At 34.3% G+C, this 22,419-nt stretch overlaps 1 long non-coding RNA gene across 2 annotated transcripts in view; it reads right to left on the bottom strand.

Moving 5' to 3' along the window:
- The window catches only part of LOC118017045, a 119,974-nt gene that overhangs the window by 44,465 nt on the left and 53,090 nt on the right, over window positions 1-22,419 (bottom strand). The window contains exons 1-2 of one of the 2 annotated variants that reach the window (XR_004681039.1): window positions 10,114-10,182; window positions 2,826-2,905 (exon numbers count right to left, since the gene is read on the bottom strand). This is a non-coding gene — a long non-coding RNA (uncharacterized LOC118017045). Of the gene's footprint in view, window positions 1-2,825; window positions 2,906-10,113; window positions 10,183-22,419 lie in introns of those variants that run through there. The other variant, XR_004681038.1, reaches the window with a different exon arrangement.

Here is a 22,419-nt window from a genome sequence, read left to right as displayed (position 1 = left end):
GATACTGAAAAAGATATATTATCCCCATAGCTCTGCCAAATTCAGTGTCTACACAAATTATTATCTCTCTTTTAAGTGTCAGTAAGTTATAGTTCTCTAAGGGCAGCTTTAACTGCTTTCTGTTACTTAGAAATTTCCTCTGTTTTACTTCTCTCAGTCAAAATGACTTCAATTTTTACAATGCCATTTCCTTTTATGTCAGAATTGTGTGCCATGGTATAGAATTTCCAATTGAATATAACTATTCTCTGTCTACAAAATATACATACCAAATGAATATCTTAAGTATAACTTGCTAAAATAAAGGATGTCACATTTCAGTTGCTCGTGGATACTGATAGTCTTTGTACTAAATTCTTAGTACATATCCTCACTTTAAGAATTGTCAGTTTGCTGGATACAAGAAAAGTTCCCTTACTTGTGGAGGTGATAATGTTAACAACTAATAACTCATAGATTAACACTACAGTAAGCTTTTATTCCTAGAATAAAAGATAAATATATTATGACTCCTCTACTCTTATTTATAATTTTATTGTCAGCTCAGTGGAAACTGTCTAAAAATTGCTTTATATATAAATTCAGCCCATTAAATATGGTAAAATTATTGATATTGTTGCAATTATACTATCAACTTTCCTGAACTCAGTTTCTCTGTTCTTTGCTTATAGTTGTGCTTAGAAGTAACTTTCTAGAATCCACATTTCCAATATGTGTTCTAAAATTACTGAAGAAGTAAGAAGTTATATACCTCAGTATTTGTTTGGAACATGGATATTATATGGATAATATATCTGATAAAAAATATTAGATCTTTACCTGGAAACGTTTAATGGTTGGAGTTTGGGGAATATGGTGACAGCGGCGGTCTTTCCAAATCCCCATTAGACCAACTAAATAGGGAATACAAAATCTCTTGTACAACGTATCCAAAAACTAAATGAAAGTGTCTTTGCTCACTCCAAGATGAAAGCAGGTAGCCAACCATGGGAGCAGGAGTAGGAATCGAGAGCCTTCAGATCATGATGCAAGTTTAACAAGTGTTAAAAAAAGGACTGGGTAGGAAGTGTATCAGTCTACATCCCAGTTCTGAGAAAAATTTGACCTGGCCAATGAGCTGCCCATTGGTCAGTCCTGAAGTGGAGAGAAATCAAATGGATCTAGTACTCCATATCAGGCTTAATCTTTGGCTGGGGCAGCCTTGAAGGAGCAGGGCTGTGGAGCCCAAGAGAAACATGCTTTGGTCTGAATGTGATAGAACCAGTGGAGTGACAGCTGGAGGATGAAAGTCAGCTATGCTCCCTGTGAAAGCCTGTGAAAGAGATCTGAGCAGAGCACCTTAATGGCTGAGGCAGTTTACCCATTACAACTATACATGCACTTTTCTAAGCTCTTGCATGGTTTTCTGGGGCCTCTCTTTCTGAGAAGTTTACTGGAATGAAGCACAGCTCCTTTTTTCCACCGTTGTAACTGGGGCCACAACTGAGACCTCCTTCAGATTTTAGAACTTAGTGTCCTAAGAATAAGAGAAATTGACACTGGTTATTGAGTAGCCATCTTGTTACTGTCAGGTAAAAAGTGATAAGAATGTAGAGAATATGTATGGGAAAATGAAGACATTGTAAAAATTAAAATAAGTATATCTGATGAAGCTAAGCAGACATTCCAATCTGTATGATTCCAAAAATCTTAATCTTTAAGATAAAAATATAATTAATGGAGAATTAAAAGTTCAAACTAGACAGATGAAGTGAAAATCAAAAAATATGTTATAATTCTCCAAAGAAATAAGATAGAACATACAAAATAGGATTTGAATTACAGAGAATAAAAAATGGTCTATTAGGCTTCTAATGATGATTTAATAAACTTATAGACAATTTAAAGAATATACCATTTAATAAGACAATAGCAATAATTTTCAGAACCAACATAAAATATGTTATCTAACTAAATAACAACAAAACCATAATTGGTCTCAAGCATGGGTCAAGAGCTAATTAACACTAAGGCACACAGAATCAAAAATGACTGAGTTAGCAAGTAAAAAAATGCTGGTTCTAAATCAGATTTGATGATAAGATTACCTATGAAGGAGTAACATACTCATCACAGAGAGCAACAATGTGTTACTGAAATAAAATCTTCAAAGTGACGAAGGAAAATTACTATGAATATAATTTTATTCCAGCTACACAATCATTAAATAATGTAAGTGAAATAAAAACAGTTTTAGATACAATGAAAGCCAGATAAATTGCCACCCATCTACCTCCACTGAAAGTGCTACTCATGGGTGTAACTCAGCAAGCAGGAAAGGAGATCCAGACAGAGAGAAGGGGGTATAAGAAGTAAAGAAAATGGTAAAACCTATAGGTAAATATACATACATATATGTGTGTGTGTGTGTGTATACATATATATGTATATATATACACATGACTATTCTGTGTGTATATATTGACAATAACTCAGTGTGGGGTGATTAAAAATATCATAAAAATAAAAATTTAAAAGCAATATGAAAGATGAGAAAACTAACCACATTAGTTTAAGTCTTTATAAATGCCTCTTTTCTAGTACTACAGGAGAATAAATATGTCTATTAATTCAACATCCTTTAAAGATTGTTTTAAGTAATAACTAAAATAATCTTAAGAGGTCTAACACTGACAGAGGTAAAAAAAAAATGAATAGAATATAGAACGTATAATTTGGAACAAGTGTTCTTGATCTTAGCATATGGACATTTTGGACCAGGTAGTTCTTTGTTGCATGGGGTTCGCTGTGCTTTGTAGGATATTTAGCAGCATCCCTAGACTTACCCAGTTGATGCTAGTAGCAATCCTCAGTCTGTTTTGACTGCTGGGAGAACCACAAATAGCCTCACTTGAGAACCACTGATCTAAAATAAGGCAGAAAAGGAAAAAAGAGATAGTCAATAGAAAATACAGAATATGTGAGAAGAATAATTTCACATATACTAGAAATCATAATGTAAAGTTTTAAAAATCACTTAAACAGACTCCTGTATTTTAAAAATCACAACAATACAGTGTTTCAAAAAGTCTTATCTAAATCATAATGATTCAGAAGAGTAGAAAATTACAAGGGATGGGCCAAGCAAAATTCCAGACAAATCTATAAAAGAAAGGCAATATAATAATATTATGGGAATTTGAACAGAATAGTATATAAATAAAGGATAGTATCTAAACTATAATCATTCATCAAGATATAAAAAGCATGTATTGCTACATACCTATTACAATAGACTAAAAGTTATAATGCATGAATTGTTAGAATTCAAAAAATAAACGTATATTTAACATTAATTTTTCTCAAAATGATCAGCCAGTAAAAAATTAAATACTAAGAACATTGATTAAACAGTAGTTTATATACAGAATACATATTAATATTCTACATATAAATATTACACATTTAATATACAACATGAAATTTAAAACACGTACATATGTCTAACTACTTACATCAACATATATGCATTTGTATGCTGACATATAGAGGTAGACAGATCTCAACATGTTAGTAATAACACTTTCCCAAATTTGATCATGTTTTAGGACATAAAAAAAAATTCATAAGAAATAGTAATAAAAACGAGTAAAACTACTAAAAAAATAGTAGTTACCACCATACAAATCATCTTCTTTAAAAACAATATAATTCCATTAAAAATCACTAATTTTAAAAAGTCCCTCCTCCATTCTGTTACATTTTGGGAACTTAAACACTTCTAAAAAGTTCTTCCAGTTGACGTTCAATCACAATAGAAATTACAAAATAATTGGAAATACACAAAAATGGAAGTTAGAGCGTGTTTCCTCCTCTAAATCCCCTAATCCTACCTTCAGGGTTGGGGAAGAGGCCCACATATTGATGTGACACCCAGCTTCCCCACCATTCAGTCCATCAAAACCTAACAAAAGAAAGCACACTAACTCAAAGCTAGAGTAGCTTTTCTCCAAGGGGAGCAACAGAAATCCTCCCACCAGAACAACTGGGATTAAGTCCACATTTCCCAGAAACTTTTAGTCCTGTCTTTTAGTATAGGCCTAAGCACTATAGCCAAGACCTTATTTTCCCTTGGACAGAGCTCTACCTACCCAGATAAGTAGAGAAAGCTCCAGAAACTCACTGGGTCATATCCTATATTACTCAAAGCCTTGCTACCACTATCTGCAATGAATCCATTGGGACTAATCTCATTATGTCTTTTTTTTTATCTCAGCAAAAAACTTCCTAAACTGCTAGGTTATCTTTCTATTTCTACACCTTAATCCAGTAAAGCCCTGTAAATCTCCATTGTTTCTTCTTTTGTAGTCTTCTGTCAACTTCTTAAATTTTATTACTCTATTCCTTGAAATTCAATGTTATGTATGAGTTACACATAAAATTCTCTATACTGTCAACGTATTACCTGAATGGTCCCTTCATTCATTTTGTCCAAATTGCAATCCAGCTATCACCTGGATGTAGTAATTAGTGCATGAATTCCCTCATAGTGTCTCCCAATGGTGGCTTTATTTTTCTCACTAGTGGCTTTATTTTTCTGAGTCCTTATATCACTGTTTTGGAAATGAACTAGGTATTCTTTTATTTCCAAAGTCACATTTAGAGCATATGCCCACCTTTTTAGTAGCCATGTTCAAATGTAATCCCTAATAATTCTCATCTCTTGGTATTCACATTTCTGTGTAGTCCTAGCCCACACTGTGGGAAGTGATAGAGTGTGACTTTCAGAGTAGGCCATAAAAGGCATTGAAGCTTCTGCCTTTCTTCTCTTGAATCACTTGCTCTGAATCTGGCTGTCATGTCCTGAGGACACTCCACCAGCCCTATAACGAAGTCCACATTTTGAGTGAGATTTTCTTCCACCCACCACCATCAACTTGCCAATCATGAGTGAGCAACTTTAGAAGTAAATCTTCCAGGCTCAGTAAGGAAACTCTGATGACCCCAGTCAAGGCTGACATAAAAGTTGCACTATCATAAGAGAAATTTCTAAGGCAGAAGCCTGAAGCAGTGCTTCTCTTAAATGCCTGACTGACAGAAACTCTGAAACAATAAATACTTGCAGTGTTTTTATGGTCCCAAATTTTAGTTAATTGGTTGCACAGCAAAATGTAAGTAACACAATCATTTTTTTTTCTAAAATCTCCAGCTCTGAATCTCAGGTCAACAAGCTTTATTAACCACCATATCTCATTACTGTCATCATCTGCCTAGTCCTGGGACATCACCTTTCATTTTCTAATGATTTTAGCTAATGTCTCACTGTTACTCTTTCACAGACCACTCTAGCAGGAATTCTTCCAAGTTTCCATATATAGAGAGATAATCCTTCCCTACACTCTTTTTTCATATTTTTATTTTCTAATTTGTTGGAGAGAAATAGTATCTCATTGTTTTGGTTGTATTTTTTTTTAACCATGAGTGAGTTTGAAAATGTTTTCATATTTTCAAAAACCATTTTTCTATCTTTTCTGTTGAATCGCCTGTCCATGTATTTTTCTCATTTTCAATCAGAAAATGAGAACACATCAGTTTTAAGGCTTTTTTACCATTAGGACTATTAGTCTTTTGTTCTGATTACTGTAAAAGTTTCTTCCCAGTTTCACAGTTTTCACTGATTATTTGATGTCGATTTTCACAATACAAAAGCTTTAAAAATATTTTTACATACTCAAATTCATCAATCCTTTTACTTATTGCCTCTGGATTTTTTAAAACTTAGAAAGCCTTTCCCTGCACTGAGATTCAAGAGAATTTCACCCATATTTCATTGTCATACTTGTATAGTTGTTTTTTTTTACTTTTGTATCTCTAATCTAACTGAATTTTTTTCTTTACACACAATGTGAGATGTGAGATGTGGATTTTTTTTTATTACAAATGACTACCAAGATGTTCAAGCACTGGGTGTTATATGAAAACAATGAATTGTGGATCACTACATCAAAAACTGATGATGTATTGTATGGTGACTAACATAACATAATAAAATAAAATTTAAAAAAAAGTCTGAATACTCAAGGCAATCTTGAGAAAGAACAAAGCTGAAGGCATCATGCTTCCTGATTTCAAACTATATTACAGAGCTACAGTAATCAAAACAGTATGGTACTGGCATAAAAATAGATATATCTATCAATGGAACAGAAGAGAAAGCCCAGAAATAAAGCCATACATATACTGTCAATTAATTTATGAAGAATATACACTGGGAGAAGAACAATCTCCTCAATAAATGGTCTTGGGAAAACAACAACCACAAGCAAAAGAATGAAACTAGATCACTATTTTTCATCATACATAAAAATCAACTTGAAATGAATTAAAGACTTGAATGTAAGACTTTAAACCATAAAACTCCTAGAAGAAAATATAGGTGCTATGCTCCTTGACATAGGTCATTGCAATTATTTTTTGGATTTGATATTAAAAGCAAAGACAACAAAAGCAAAAACAAATAAATGGGACTATATCAAAAGCTTCTGCACAGCAAAGGAAATTAATAACAAAATGAAAAGGCAACCTACAGAATTGGAGAAAATATTTGAAATCGTGTATCTATTAAGAGGTTAATGTCTACAATATATAAAAAATTCATACAAATCTATACCAAAAAAAAAAAAACCCAATCCAATTAAAAAATGGAAAGAGGATATGAATAGACATTTTTCCAAAGAAGATATACAAATGCCTACCAGGTACATGAAAAGATGCACAACATCACTAATCATCAGGAAATGCAAATCAAAACCACAATGATATACTATCTCATACCTGTTAAATGGTTATTATCAAAAACAAACAAAACAAAATCCACAAGTATTGGTGAGAATGTGGAGCACAGGGAACCCCTGGTGGGAAAGTAAATTGTCACAGCCAATATGGAAAATGGTATGGAGCTTCCTCAAAAAATTAAATAATTAAAAATAGAATTACCATATGATCTAGCAATTCCACTTCTGGTATTTACTGGAGGGAAATGAAAACATTAACTCAAGAAAATATGGGGGGGATATATATATGGATATATTATTCAGCCATAAAAAAAAAGGAAATCCTGCCATTTACAACAACATAGATTGTGCCTGAGGGCATTATGCTAAGCAAGATATGTCAAGCAGGAAAAAATACCTATGATCTCAGTTATATGTGAAATTTTAATTTTTTAATTTTTTTTAAGATTATTTATTTATTTGACAGAGAGCAACACAGTGAGAGGGGTAACACAAACAGGGGGAGTGGGAGAGGGAGAAGCAGGCTTCCCGCTGAGCAGGGAGCCCAATGCGGGGCTTGATCTCCAGACCCTGGGATCATGACCTGAGCTGAAGGCAGACGCTTAAGGACTAAGCCACCCAGGTGCCCCTATATGTGAAATTAAAAAAAAAAAAAAGAATTTAAACGGAGATCAAATTGATAGTTGCCAGAGGCAGGGGGTGAGGATGGGTGAAATGGGTGAAGAGATCAAAAGGTACAAAGCCCTTAATGAGATAAATAACTGATGGGGATGTCATGTACAGCATGGTGATTATAGTTAATAATACTGTATTATATATTTGAAAGTTGCTTTGAGAGTAGATCTTAAAAGTTCCCATCACAAGAAAAACGTTCCTAGCTTTCTGTGGTGACGAATGTTAACTAGACTTACTGTGTTCATATTGCAATATATTGCATATATATATGCACAGTGTGTGTGTATATATCTATATATCTATATATATATATCTCAAATCATGTACAGTTGAAACTAATATAATGTTATGTCAATTATATCTGAAAAAATAGTGGAAAAAATCTAAATTCTATCAGACCTCAAGAAAACATTGGAATTATATTGGTTACGAAACTAAGACCTGCATCCCATCAAAAGTGGAAGGAAGGAAAAAGAGAAGGGGAGAAAAAATAAAGCTTTACTCAACCACTGTATAAATAAATAACCTCCAAAGCTTAATATTCCAAGTCTGTTTTGGCATAAAGTAGTGGTTTGAGGATCAGAAACATGTATAATATAATCCTTTAAAAAAATCTATTTTTGACATCTGGTATCTGCTCAGAGATGAGACACCTGGAAAGAATTTCGATTTTACAGGGGAAAAAAGGCCAGACAAACTACAAATTCACAACTTCCCTTGAACCTACCTGGGCACTGAGGTTTCAGGTGAACAAAATCTAAGGAGGTGCCTGCAGGGAAAGATGGGACAGAGACGGGCGCCTGGGTGGCTCAGTCATTAAGCGTCTGCCTTCTGCTCAGGTCATGATCCCAGGGTCCTAGGATCAAGTCCCACATCAGGCACCCTGCCCTACAGGAAGCCTGTTTCTCCCTCTCCCACTCCCCCTGCTTGTGTTCCTGCTCTTGCTATCTCTGTCTCCGTCCAATAAATAAATAAAATCCTAAAAAAAAAAAAAAAAAAGATGGGACAGAGGCAGTGGCTTATTGGGCAATTAGCTACAAGGTAGAGTTTATTTAGCAGAGGCTGTGAATTGGTGGATATCAGGAGTGCACTGCTGAGGGAGTGGGAAACCCTTTATGGGCCACAGAAACTGGGGAGTCCAATTCCTCTTCAGGATTTTCTCCTTGAACCCCATCAGGTGCTCTTGGAAATTACTGGATAAAGTTATAAGAAGATGTCGTTAACACTGCAGATTTAGAGAAAGAATGGCAGGTACGGGGGGAAGGGCATGCAGTTCTACTTGTTCCTTTCTCCACTCTATCCCTTCTGGAATAAAAGTTTCAATATGTGGAGGTTAAAAGCAATAAACACTATCACTGTTGGACACTGAAATAAACATATTACGTCTAAAGGAAGGGGACAGAAACACAAACACAAAAACAAAACCTTGCACCTGGAAGAGGAATAGAAATATGAGAGGTGGGCCCAGAAACACATCTAGGGAAGGGTAGGGGCACCAAGAGGAATAGGAGCTGAGACTCAGGGACTTAATGCTTGCCTAAGACACAGGCTAAATCAGAAAGACAAAGTGCATTCTCCCTGCAACACCAGGCTAAGAAGAGTTGAATATTGTATTAGAATTCTTCAGAGAAAAGAATCAATAGAGTGTATACACAGTACCCTCAATATTGCAGAATTTTCTGATTAAATTTTCAGCCACAAAACAGGTGCTTTCTGCTTTGTCTGCTTCTCACTCCCTGCACTTGCCCTTCAGGGGCTGGCTAATGCCTTATGTGCATTATTGTTTATAAAATATTGGGTTCATGCACGGTTTTTATAGTTGTTTTTTCCTTCATGATTATGTCTCGTGTCCTGGCAGCGTGGTAGTGCTGAACTGTGTATAATTATGTTCTCCCTAACTCACTAAGAACTCAGCAGGACCTAGGTTACTACTTTCTCTCAAATTCTAAATATTTTTCAGGAGTCAGCAAATGATCAGATTTTCTGAAACATAATTTCATTGATGAATCTGGAGGGTTTTTTTAGTGTCCTGTTCTCAGAGATCTTAGCCTCTTAATTTCTGGCTCTCTTTGATGTTTCCTGGCAACTTTCAAGACCTGTTTGTTTTCAATTTTTAAACCGAGGTTTTATAATTATTAGTGGTAGAGATTGCATCTTACATTTTGTTGAGCTCATTGATAATGTTTCATCTAATGTCCTTTTTTCTATTAAATCTTTGTTCTTGGGTATGAAATGATTTCTTGGTTACTTTTGTCATATTGCTTTCTCATGCTGTTCACTTTTTTTTTTTTAAAGATTTTATTTATTTATTTGACAGAGACAGAGACAGCGAGAGCAGGAACACAAGCAGGGGGAGTGGGAGAGGGAGAAGGAGGCTTCCCTTGGAGCAGAGAGCCCGATGCGGGGCTCGATCCCAGGACTCTGGGATCATGACCTGAGCCGAAGGCAGACGCTTAACGACTGAGCCACCCAGGCGCCCTCTGTTCACTATTCTTAAATTTGGTAAGTCTCAGATGAGTGCATTTTTCATATGCTTTAATCTGTTTGTAGATCCTGATTCACAACACAGTTTTCCTTTATTACTTATTATTGAGGGTAGTGTATGTGTGTATGTGGTGGGGTGAAATACGGGATATACAGCTGAAAATGGTGTAGTCAAACCTACCTCCAATGACTGGGAGTTTATGTTGAAAATTATGTTTAGGGACGCCTGGGTGGCTCAGTCGGTTAAGCGTCTGCCTTCGGCTCAGGTCATGATCCCAGGGTCCTGGGATCGAGTCCCGCATTGGGCTCCCTGCTCCACGGGGAGCCTGCTTCTCCCTCTGCCTCTGTCTCTCTCTCTGTCTCTCATGAATAAATAAATAAAATCTTTAAAAAAAAAAAAGAAAAAAGAAAATTATGTTTAGTGTTTGGTCATTTGGAATCTTGATCTCCTCATGCCTAGCAGATATAACAAAATCTATGTATATGTCCTCACCTCTCCTAAGCACAAATCTGAAATTACTGCTCACGACTGAAAGAATAACTTTCTACTGTTAAATCCTTATGCTGAGGAGATGTGAACAGTGGGGAAAAATTATTATTTTGTATAAATAATGCTAACACAGTATTACCAGAAATAATTCTAGTATTATAATAAATCTTGCCTCCAAAGGATATATCCAAGTCCCAATCCCTGGACTCTGTGCGTATTATCCTATTTGGAAAGAAGAGGTTTAAAGATGCAATTAAGTTTGAAATGGGGATAGCATTCCAAATTATCCAAGTGGGCACTCAATCCAATAGGAGACAGACAGTGACAGAAGAGAAGACAGACACCCGGAGGAGAAGGGAATGTGAAGACAGAGGCAGAATCTGACAGAGACATGAATGCCAAAGAAGGCCAAGGAGAGCTGACAGCCACAAGAAGCTGGGGAACGGAAAAAAACAGATGCTCTCCTAGAGACTTCGCGGGGACTGCAGAGCTGCCAATACCATGTTTGTCGACTTCTGACATCCAGAACTACAAAAGAATACATTTCTGTAGTTTAAATGCCCCCAAACCAGGGTAATTTGTTATAGCATTCTTAGGAAACAGTTACCTTCCTCTTTCTGGAAGATAACACTTCTAGTTTTTGAATGTCTGTGAAAACAGTCATTTTTTTCCCCAGTATACCTCCCTATAAATGTTAAAAATTTGGTTAACTTCTTCAATATTATCCAATCCACTAGCCATTTTTCAGAGATGCCTCATGAAATTTGAGCTATTAAGTGCTTTTATTGCTTAGAAACAGAAGAGAAGGCTGCCTGCCACAGTGGTCGATCCACTATCTTAAAAACAATCTTCATCATATACTGAATATACTAATTCTAATCCATTTAATTAACAGTTAACATATTAAAATAAAGTTATTTAGAAGGAATTTTAATTTCAATTGCTAGTAATTGTTCAATTTCATTTTAACTGTTTTCATTGTACTTAAATTGCTTAAATAAAAAAAAAGATAATTATAAATCACATAAAAAGAACACTACAACTAGTTTTCCTGTCTAGCGTGTCTTCCTTTTTACATGTAATTCCTGTTGGAGTTACTCCATCTATGTATGAAAGAATGAAAAGTATAGAAATTAAATACTATTGTGCAAAAAGAATGTGGATATCATGCTATTCAACTTAGAAATTTGCTTGGGAAGGCATTTCTAACAGAATTTCTTAACCTTGGGGATTGCCAGAAGAAGCTGAAGTGATACTGTTAAGTGAAAGTTTACAATCCCTTTAGTAGAGACAGAGAATTAAACTCCACTTAGCAAGTTTCACTGTTTCCCTTAAAGCTGCTTTCATTGCTAATGCAAAAAAAAAAAAAAAAAAAAAAGGATAAAATTAAACAAATAAATTATTTTCACAAGTTTCAGGGAGCTTTACATAATCTAGACCTTTCTTAAGTTTCATTTTATACTTTGGAGTTTTGAGAGCTTTGATTTTTAAACACATGACAGATAAGATTCAGCCTTAGAAGACTGCGCTTTGACACTGTAAATCGGCCATATCACACACACTGAGATTTATTGTCATTTACAGTCACTTTGTACTCAAGGTAGAGGTTTAAAGCATTGGTTGTTAACACCTGTATTACAGACTTTGAAGAAACCCCTAGGGTTTGTCAGTCAGTTATGCAAGTTGAGATAGTAAATAACGAACTCAATTGCCAGGACAGAAAAGACACGTTATTTTTGTAGAGTTTAACAACCAAGACAAAATTACTGGTCTCATGACAGAAGCTTAAGTCCTATAATTAAACTTATTACCCCGTGACCTTGGATGCTGATTGTCCATTTGATGTTGAAACCAGCTGCTGACTCACAGGTTCCAGGTGGCACAGATAGAACGTGACAGTGAAAACTGGTCAAAGATTCTCCCTGTTTCGGGGTATTAGAAACCATTCACCAACACAAATGAACCATTCACAGTGATTCTACATGGTTAAATGTGTGAAAAGAGAGAATTGTAGTAAGGAAAATAATTTGTGATTTGACTATTATCTGGGCTCGTTTCTTAACCTCGGGGATTGCCAGAAGAAGCTGAAGTGATGTTGGTAAGGGAAAGTTTACAATCACTTTAGTAGAGCTGGAGAATTGAACTCCATTAGCCTATTTCAAATGAAGCTTTATATCATATTAAGGAGTGAATAAACATGCTTTAAAAGAGCTTGTTTTTGAGAACCATAAGATGATTAAACAAACACTTAACAATCTGACTTGTAAATACTTTCTTGATAACCTTTGGTCTCTCTGGAAGGACATGTTTACAGACCATTTTTCTAGAAGCCTGGAGGCTATCATATATAACTGACAAACACCAATAAATGAATCTCTTGTTGGGGTGCCTGGGTGGCTCAGTCAGTTAAGCAGCTGACTCTTGGTTTCAGCTCAGGTCATGATCTCAGGGTTGTGAGTCTGAGCCCCGCGTCAGACTCCCTGTTCAATGAGGAGTGTGCTTGAAGATTCTCTCCCTCTGCTCTGACCCAAACACACACTCTCTTTCTGGCTCTCTCTCAAACAAATAAAATCTTTAAAAAAATGAATCTCTTGGGAAGATGGAATAGAGCATACCTATCAACTATTAGACATTGAGTATGATTATCTATACATACAGATCATCAGATCTTACATATATCCTTTGATTACAAAAATAAGTAACAAAAAATTCTTACTTGAGGAATATTATATAACTGAAAAGCAATTCCACAGTATAACCCCCGAACTTTAGCCAACAAATCACAATATACAATTTTTCCCTGATACTCCAATTTCCATGCTGTTTGGAGCTAATATTGTTTAGTGCTTAATTCTAGCGTAAGTCCTTAATGACTCTGGTAACAAGGTCCCAGCGGGTAAGAAGTAACATCCTGGTTTTCATGTGTCTGAACAACCCCACAGATCTACCCGAGCATTTTGCTACTCCCACTGCTTCTCTCCACCTACTGTTTCAGCAGCCAGTAATATAAAGGGATCATCACAGCAAATGTTTTTTGTACTTTACATCTCCCTATTCCCCAAAGTGACTGTTGCTCATATGAGTCCTTTAGTCTGAAACATGTCTTGCTCCCTATGGGTTACAGATATTTAAAGTAAAGCTCAGATGTAAGAACAGTGCTAAATATACCCTAAAGTTTTATGTTTTGTTTTTCAAATATAAGAAGACTACTTACAGACTTGCAAAATAGAGACTACATGTCAAAATATATACTTGTTATAAACAATAGTATTAGTTGTTTTTGTCACAGTTATTATTTTTATTATTCCATTCTGGCTTAATAATATTAAGGACTTAACATTTAGAAATCTCTGTATATTACTTAATGATATTTTTATAAATTAAATGTCATTAGAAATTTTGATAATTGTATGTACTTATCATTTATCATAGACTTTAAAGTTTATAAATAACTTTCCATTAAAATTTTTGTATTTAGCATTAGAGAAGTTCACTTCATCAGTGGTTAAAGTAATTATATTTCTTTTAATGATAAAATGTTTTAAGTAACTGATAAAAATAATGTATGTCTTGGGCGCCTGGGTGGCTCAGTTGGTTAAGCGACTGCCTTTGGCTCACGTCATGATCCTGGAGTCCCGGGATCGAGTCCCGCATCGGGCTCTCTGCTCGGCAGGGAGTCTGCTTCTCCCTCTGACCCTGCCCCTCTCATGCTCTCTCTCTCTCTCTCTCTCAAATAAATAAATAAAATCTTTAAAAAAAAAATAATGTATGTCTTGGGCGCATGGGTGGCTCAGTCGGTTAAGCATCTGTCTTTGGCTCAGGTCATGATCCCCAAGTCCTGGGATCAAGCCCTGCATCAGGCTCCTTGCTCTGTGGGGAGTCTGCTTGTCTCTCTGCCCCTTCCCTGCCTCAGGCTCTCTCTCTCTTTGTCTCACTCTCTCTCTCAAATAAATAAAAATAAATAAAATCTTTAAAAAATAATAATAATAATGTATGTCCTAAATAAACTTTCCTTCATTCTTTATTACATGGGTTCAATATAGATGTTCCTATTTCTGATTTTCATTTCTTCTCCTCCAACCATCCTCAAAACATACCTATTTTAAATTTTATTTAGTAAATTCTTTAACAATTTCTTTAACCATTTCTTTAATTTTCTTTAATTATTTGCTTCAATGTTAAACTCTTAATCTAATTTTTCTACTAAGTACATTATGTAATCAACCAATTAATTTGAAGACCTATGTCAATGAAGCATAAAGTGCAAATAATTCAAGCAAATAAATTTTCAAATGGAAAGAGAATTCTATCACCAAATTGACAGTTGCTTACAGGATGAGAAATTACACAAAAGAAAATGATCTGGAAATTAGATAAAACCCTTGGATGGCACATAAGCCACAAAAATAGATTTTTATTTCACATGCAAAGTCATATTTGGTATCATACCCTAGAGCTTATTTTCTTTCATTACATCACATTGCAGAGAATATTTTTTCACAATTTCCATTGCTTCTTTCATTCCTTTCCATATTCTTCTCATACTCATAGGGCACATACTCTCAAACAATCTGTTTAAACTCTAGTCTCATCTAAAATTCTAATGTCACTTGGAATAAAGTGGAAAAAATAGTGTAGCAGAACTCTGTTCACTCTTTAAGCTGTGTTTTAAAGTCCACACAAGAGCTAGTTGTTACATATTACAATAGATAGGTTTTGCTTCAGAGGCTTATTACTTTTACTGATTAACACTACAGTTGATTTACCATCTTTCATCTGCCTAGAGAATGCCGGATTCTTTCAGGAAAAAGGTAAAGGTTGTTGAAAAAAACACTTGCCAAATGGTATCCATTAGAGTATAACAGAAAGGAAGTTACTTCTCTTCTAGTTGAATAAGACTGAATAAATAGTCCCGTGAACAAATCTGCAGACAAGCAAAAGCTTAAGCACTGTGTAATTATAAAAGAATAGATAGTGATGTTTATACAATCCCCACAAAATTCAGTATTTAAGATAGGCTGGGAAAATAATCATGCAGATAAATTGCAGTTATTTTGTTGTTTTTAGGTTGGGAAATTTGCAGTTTCTACTGCTATTTTTTTACTTTCTTACATATTTTTTTCAGTCTATATATTTAGAAAGAACTATGTATAAAGATAATGGCATCCCACAAATTCTGGTTTGTTCTAATGCAGAACTCAAATTTTCAGCTATGTAGTCACTATTAAAAAATCATATGTCTCTCTTTAAAATAATTTGAGATGCGTATAAGTTGAGTTTCAGAAATATCAATGTGGACAAGACTATAAAGTCAGTAAGAACCATAAAACTCCTGACACTCATGTAGTGCTACTTCCATCTGATTGAGTCTTTATAAATAATGGCATATCAACACCCAGCATAATCACTAGGTAGTGTATTAAAAGGTACACTAATATATACATATATATATTTTTCTATTTTATAAAATAGTGATTATCTCATTGCATTTAGGACAATTATATCCCTAAAAAATTTTTAACAATACAAAAACAACAACACAATTAAATATCCAAGTACAAGTAAGAAAAATAAAACTTTCAATGTGCCTCAACAGAAAAAAAGAAAATCACTAACTAGGTTTACAATGAAAGGGAATGGACAATGACACTGATCCAGAATGATTTGAAAGGTGATATCCTTAAAAAAAAAAAAAAAAAGGTGACATCTTGATAAAGAAGTATTGGTAAATAATGTAGAAAGAAGGGGCACCTGGGTGGCTCAGTCGTTAAGCATCTGCCTTCAGCTCAGATCATGATCCCAGAGTCCTGGATCAAGCCCCGCATCCCTGCTCAGCAGAAAGCCTGCCTCTCCCTCTCCCCCTGCTTGTGTTCCCTCTCTCGCTGTGTCTCTCTCTGTCAAATAAATAAAATCTTAAAAAAAAAAAAATGTAAATGAGGTCAGACATTAAGACCTCCCTCACCAATATTTAAATATAATTTTTAAAAGTTAGAAAAAAACCCACAAAACAAACTAATATACAAATTGACAATATCAAGGAGAAAATTATAAGTACAGTTTAATGCTGTGAATCTTACAAATAAGTCAGCAAAGAAAACTTTCACTTCTGGCTATATAAGAGTACCTTGTAGGACCAATTCTTATTTAAATGGAATTAGGAGTTGATATCCCAGTGATAAGGAAGGAACAAAGTGAGGTGAATCTCAATTTTTTTGCTAGTTTTCCCCAGAGATATTTACCATATCATAAGTGGCAAAGGTAAAGATATGAAGAGCTGAGCAGAAAGTTGTAACCGGGAGAGTAAGAAATATAAGGTTTTATGTGGTCAGAGCTGAAGAGACAAGTGATGGTGTTTAGGACATTTATGAATTGAGGTTATAACATCTTAGAGAAAACAAAAAGTCAAATGGAGTCTTACGTTTTGTACAACATTTTCCCTAATCCCTACAATGTGTTTGTATTTGAGTGCAGCAATTAAAAAAGGCTGATAATTAAGTATAAAGTAGAAGGTAAGAGTCTCAGAAGTCAAACAGGGCTTTTGGCAGATTATTACAGAGATCCTTGTGCCTATAAGGCGTAGGATCCCTAGAAAAAGAGTAGGGCTTTAGGACAGATTCTGAAGGGAGACGCGTTAAAGGAAGAGCACTATGGAAATCAACCAATCAAAATAAAAATGGAAAACTCCTTAGAATCCCCTCAGTCCAAGAGTGATTCAGATCACCTACCCCTTCTCTAAATGCTTCCAGAACCAAAACATATACTTCGGCAGGAAGATGACGTTATTCAGAATCTCACATAAAATATCTACATTAAGCAAAATTATAATCATACCAGAAAATAAGACCAAGAGAAACACCAAAAAAATAGAAAAAGTCTCCTAGACAATCCAGATATCAGTATTTTCAAATACTGTCTTTAACCATTAATAACAAGGTCAAAAATACAAATGAGATGCAAAATTTCAGCAATAAATTGAAACTTATAAAAGAAACGAAGTGGACCTTCTAAAACTGAAATATATAGTAGATGAAATTATAAATTCAGCAAATGAACTTAAGAGCACATTAGAGGCACTGCTGGGTAGCTCAGTTGGTCAAGCCTCTGACTCTTAGTTTTGGGTCAGGGCCATGGGATCAAGCCCCATGTCAGGCTAGGTGCTCAGCAGGAATCTGCTAGAGATCTTCTGCCTCTCCCTCTCTATCTGCCCCTCCACCTGCTCTCTTTCTCTTTAAAATAAATAAATAATATCTTAAAAAAAAAAAAAAGAACAAATTAGACACAACTGAAGAGACAATATTTTAACAGAATGATAGATTAGTAGAAAAGATGCTACTTGGGGCGCCTGGGTGGCTCGGTTGGTTAAGTGACTGCCTTTGGTTCAGGTCATGATCCTGGAGTCCCTGGATCGAGTCCCGCATCTGGCTCCCTGCTCAGCAGGGAGTCTGCTTCTCCCTCTGACCCTCCCCCCTCTCATGCTCTCTCTCTATCTCATTCTCTCTCAAATAAATAAATAAAATCTTAAAAAAAAAAGATGCTAATTGAAGAAAAGAGACAAATTTAATATGAAAATACATAAAACAGAATAAGCACTATAGTGGTCATAAATAAAAATATGCAATCCAAAAGAAAGAAGCAGAATAATAGGGCAAAATCTATTAGAAGAGACAGTGGATGAAAAGCTGATAAAACTGAAAAAAAAATGGCAAAAGAAATTATTTAGAAAGATTTTAGAAGTTCTACAAAACCCAACAGGATGAATCTGAGAAAACCACACTTAGCATCATAATGAAAGTGTTTAAGAAGAAAATGAAAACAAGAGCTTGAAAGTAACAACAACAACAACAACAAAACCTGCAATTCACATTTAAAAGAACAACAAAGTAACAAAGCATTGTATTCGCAAGAGAAATAATGAATTTCCATCTTCTAAATGCTAAAATAACTGCAAACATAGTATTTTATTTTCTGTGGGAAATAGCCTTCAGAGATACTGACAAATGAAAGACAGTTTCAGACAAACAGAAACTAGAACCTGGAACTGCCACTAGGAGAACATGGCTGGGCATTTCTGACTTGAGTCTTTCATGAGGTAGTATTCAGATACCAGCCAGGGCTGCAGTTATCTCAAGGCTGAAATGGGGCTGGATGATTTGATTCGGCAGTGACTGACTCCCACAGGTTTGGAAGTTAGAATTAGCTATTGATGGGAGACCTCAGTTGTTCTTGAGGACTCTCCAAAAGACAGCTTGAGTGTTCTTACAGCATGCTAGTTGGAGTCTCACTGACTGAACAAAGTAGGGGTCCAAGAAAGAAGCTGGTATGCCTTTTACAAAACAAAATGAATAACAAAAAGCTAGTACTATAACGCGTAATTAGAGAAATGTAAATTAAACTACACTATGACTCAATTTTTCACCTTCAATTTCTCAGATTGCTAAAAAAATTAAAATATCTGTTAAAAATTAAAAATATGAATGACAACATATTCTGAGCATGAATCAGGATAAAAAGGTATCGTATATACTTCAAACTAGGGAAGAATTTGTCAACATCTAACAAAAGTTCATTAGCATTAACTTCTGACCCAGCAAACTCACTTCTATGAATTTAGGCTGGAGATAAATCAAATAACAACTTGAAAACACACATTTGCACACTTATTCATGCAATATTAGCTGTAATTAAAAACAGAAAAAGGAAAAAAAAATGAAACCCTATCTCCATTGATAGGTGAGTGATTAAACAGACAGTACTTCTGCATGATGAAGCATTATGTAGCTACAAAAAATGATGATGACCTCTATGAATGGATAGGAAGTGATATCCAGGATATATTTTTAACTGAAAGAAGCAAAATACAAAAGAATATCTATAATGAGTCATTTTTTCATTTACTAAAAATGTGGCAAAAATATAAATGTATTTATTCTTTTCTTTGCAAAAATAAAGATAGAGAAAGTAAATCAAATACTAATGGTATTGATTACTTACAAAGAGTGGGTGGCAAGAGGGTTGAAAAGATAGAAGGGTGAAGATGACATTCTCTGTATTCCTCTGTGTACAATTTTCACTTCTGGACCCATATTACTAGTTTCTATACTAGTTTCCATATTTATGTTACTAGTTCACATACCAAAACAAACAGACAAATAAAAAATTGCTGATTCTACAGCTGGAGTTTGAGGAATAAAACTCTGGAACAGCTTTTGTGTATGTGTGTGCCAGAAAATAAAGTCATTAAAATATTGGTAGATCGATATATAGCATACATTTACAAGAGTGCACATGTAAATACACACACATCTATTTACATGCATGTATAACATATAGGTATACTTCATAGTTTGTCTGCTAAGGGAGAGTTGTAAGAAGATAATCTTCCAAGAATAAGCACAATGAGATTTGGGGTTTTAATCACAGTTTCTAAAAATGGAAATTTTGTCTCCTCTTTATATAGATTAGAACCTAATTTTCTCAAATTCTGTTACTGTAACAGAAATGACTACTATATTGTTTTGTTTATTTAGTACTTGCTTCATTGAGGAATAGGTGTTGAATTTTATAAAAGGTATCTGGGGGGTATTTCTTAACTTGGTCATGAGATTTTTCTTCTATTACCATTAATGCAGTTAATTAAATTAATGTATTTTGTATTATTGAAACAAATTTCCATTCCTTTATTAAATACTCCATGGCCCTAATATTTCTAAAGCACAAATATTTTACACTTTTAATATTTCATTTTGGATATTTAAATTTATATGTGAAAGTGACATGGACTTATAGTAGTATTACTATTCAGCCTGGTATTAAGACTTCTCTAGCCTTTTATTTTTCTTATTTTTTTTTAAGATTTCATTTATTCATTTGAGAGAGAGAGAGAGAGCACCAGCTCTCTGGTGGGAGGGAGAGGGAGAAGCCGACTCCCCGCTGAGCTGGGAGCCCGATGTGGGGCTCGATCCCAGGACCTGGAGATCATGACCTGAGCCAAAGGCAGACGCTTAACCAAATGAGGCACCCAGGCACCCCTCTAGCCTTTTAAAATAGGTTAAAGAGTTTTTATTATTGCCTATGACTCAAAACAACTCTGTCCCTTACAGGTTTAAAAGAATGAATATTACAACTATATGCCTGCAGTTTTTAGGTTTGTATTTCTCTTCTCACCCAAGTGATTTTTGAATAAAAGTTTTTCTTTAATTTTCTGGTGGAAGGACTTTTGAGTTTTTTATTGTTTTATTGATGATTTCCAGTTTTACTGCTCTGTGATGAGAGAATGATGTATTTCTATTTCATGAAAATTACTATTTTCTCTCTCACCATCATTTTTTAAATGTTGATATGCATTTGAAAAGGTGATGTATCTTCTGTTATCACTATAGAAATTTGGTACATATCCATAAATCTCAGTGATCATGTTGCTTAACTCTTCTGTGATCCTTTGTTTTACTCCCTAATTCCATTCTCTCTTCCACCCCAGAAGTAAACACTATTGTCCAACTCATGAATTTCTTCCTCATCCACATTTTATAATTTCACTACACATTTATTTGTCTGTAATAAATTAATAGCCTCATCTATGTCTTCCTATATTGGTGAAAGCATCCCTAGGTTTTTTAAGTGTATACATGAAAATAGAATAACTGAGATATACAAACCTAAACTATTATGGGGTGTTATTATTAATATTTTACTTTATTTCCTTTACAGGATAGTATTTTTTAGCCATTCAGATTTTTAAACTTTTGTTTGTTTCATTTATCTCTTTATTTATTCCTTTATTATGTGCTGGTGTAAAACAAAATTGACAATTTTTTATAGTGATTTTTCAGCATGTGCACACTTTTAGAATTTCATTAATTGTAGTTTCTATGTAGACATTGGTTTTATTGATACATAATTTGATCTTTTGCAAATATTTTTTTTTTTTCGCTTTCTATCCTTTATTACATAGTTTTCTTGTTGTATTATGTTGGCTAGAATTAGCAATACAATATTGAATAGAAGCTCTGGTAATTAGCTTCTTGTCTCAATCCCAATTTTTTAATCAGCATGAAAATAATTCTAATGTTTCAACATTAAATAAAATTACTAGAGGTTTTAGATAGACATTTTAGTTACAAAAACAATGCACATAGTAAATGTTTTTAACATGAACAGAAAGTAACATTCTGTTAATATTCATATGTATATGAATAATTTCCTTAATATTTAATCATCCATGCTTTTTTGATTTAAGACTTACTTGGTCACAATGTATTATTTTATTTACAGATAGATAAATTAAGTATACTTATATTTTAATAAGAAATCATTTTGTGAAGACATTTTTGGAGACTGCAATTAATATTAAAAATGATGTGGGAGGTTTTCCCCTTCTATTATGTCAGAAAAGAAATGGTATAAGATAGGGCATGTCATTTCTTTGAAGTTTGGTAAAATTCAATGTATAAGTGCATGTGACTGGTGCTTTCTTGGTGCACAGATTTTTTAGTACTGGCTAGATTTCTTGGTAAGATGGTTAAAATTATATTTACATATGTTTACAATTTTGTATTATTTTTGTAATTTTAATTTCTTTGTAAAATGTCTCATTTTGTTAAAGTTTATAAATAGAACCACTGCACCTATTGTTTTTTTTTTTTTTTTTTAGTGTAGTTTATTTTTTTTAAGTCTTTATTTAAATTCCAGTTAGTCGGGCACCTGGGTGGCTCACTTGGTTAAGAGACTGCCTTTGGCTCAGGTCATGATCCTGGAGTCCCTGGATCGAGTCCCGCATCAGGCTTCCTGCTCAGCAGGGAGTCTGCTTCTCCCTCTGACCCTCCCCTCTCTCCTGTGCTCTCTCTCATTCTCTCTCTCTCCAATAAATAAAATCTTTAAAAAAAATTTAAAAAATAAATAAATAAATAAATAAATAAATTCCAGTTAGTCAACATACAGTGTAAGAGTAGTTTCAGATGATTCAGCACTTCAGGTGATTAGAATTTAGTGATTCAACAC

Source organism: Mirounga leonina, unplaced genomic scaffold (genome assembly GCF_011800145.1).
Source record: "Mirounga leonina isolate KUSES-001 unplaced genomic scaffold, KU_Mleo_1.0 Mir_168, whole genome shotgun sequence".
NCBI classification, from domain to species: Eukaryota; Metazoa; Chordata; class Mammalia; order Carnivora; family Phocidae; genus Mirounga; species Mirounga leonina.
The sequence above is the reverse complement of the archived record's forward strand: the minus strand, read 5'-3'. Positions and strand labels throughout refer to the sequence as shown.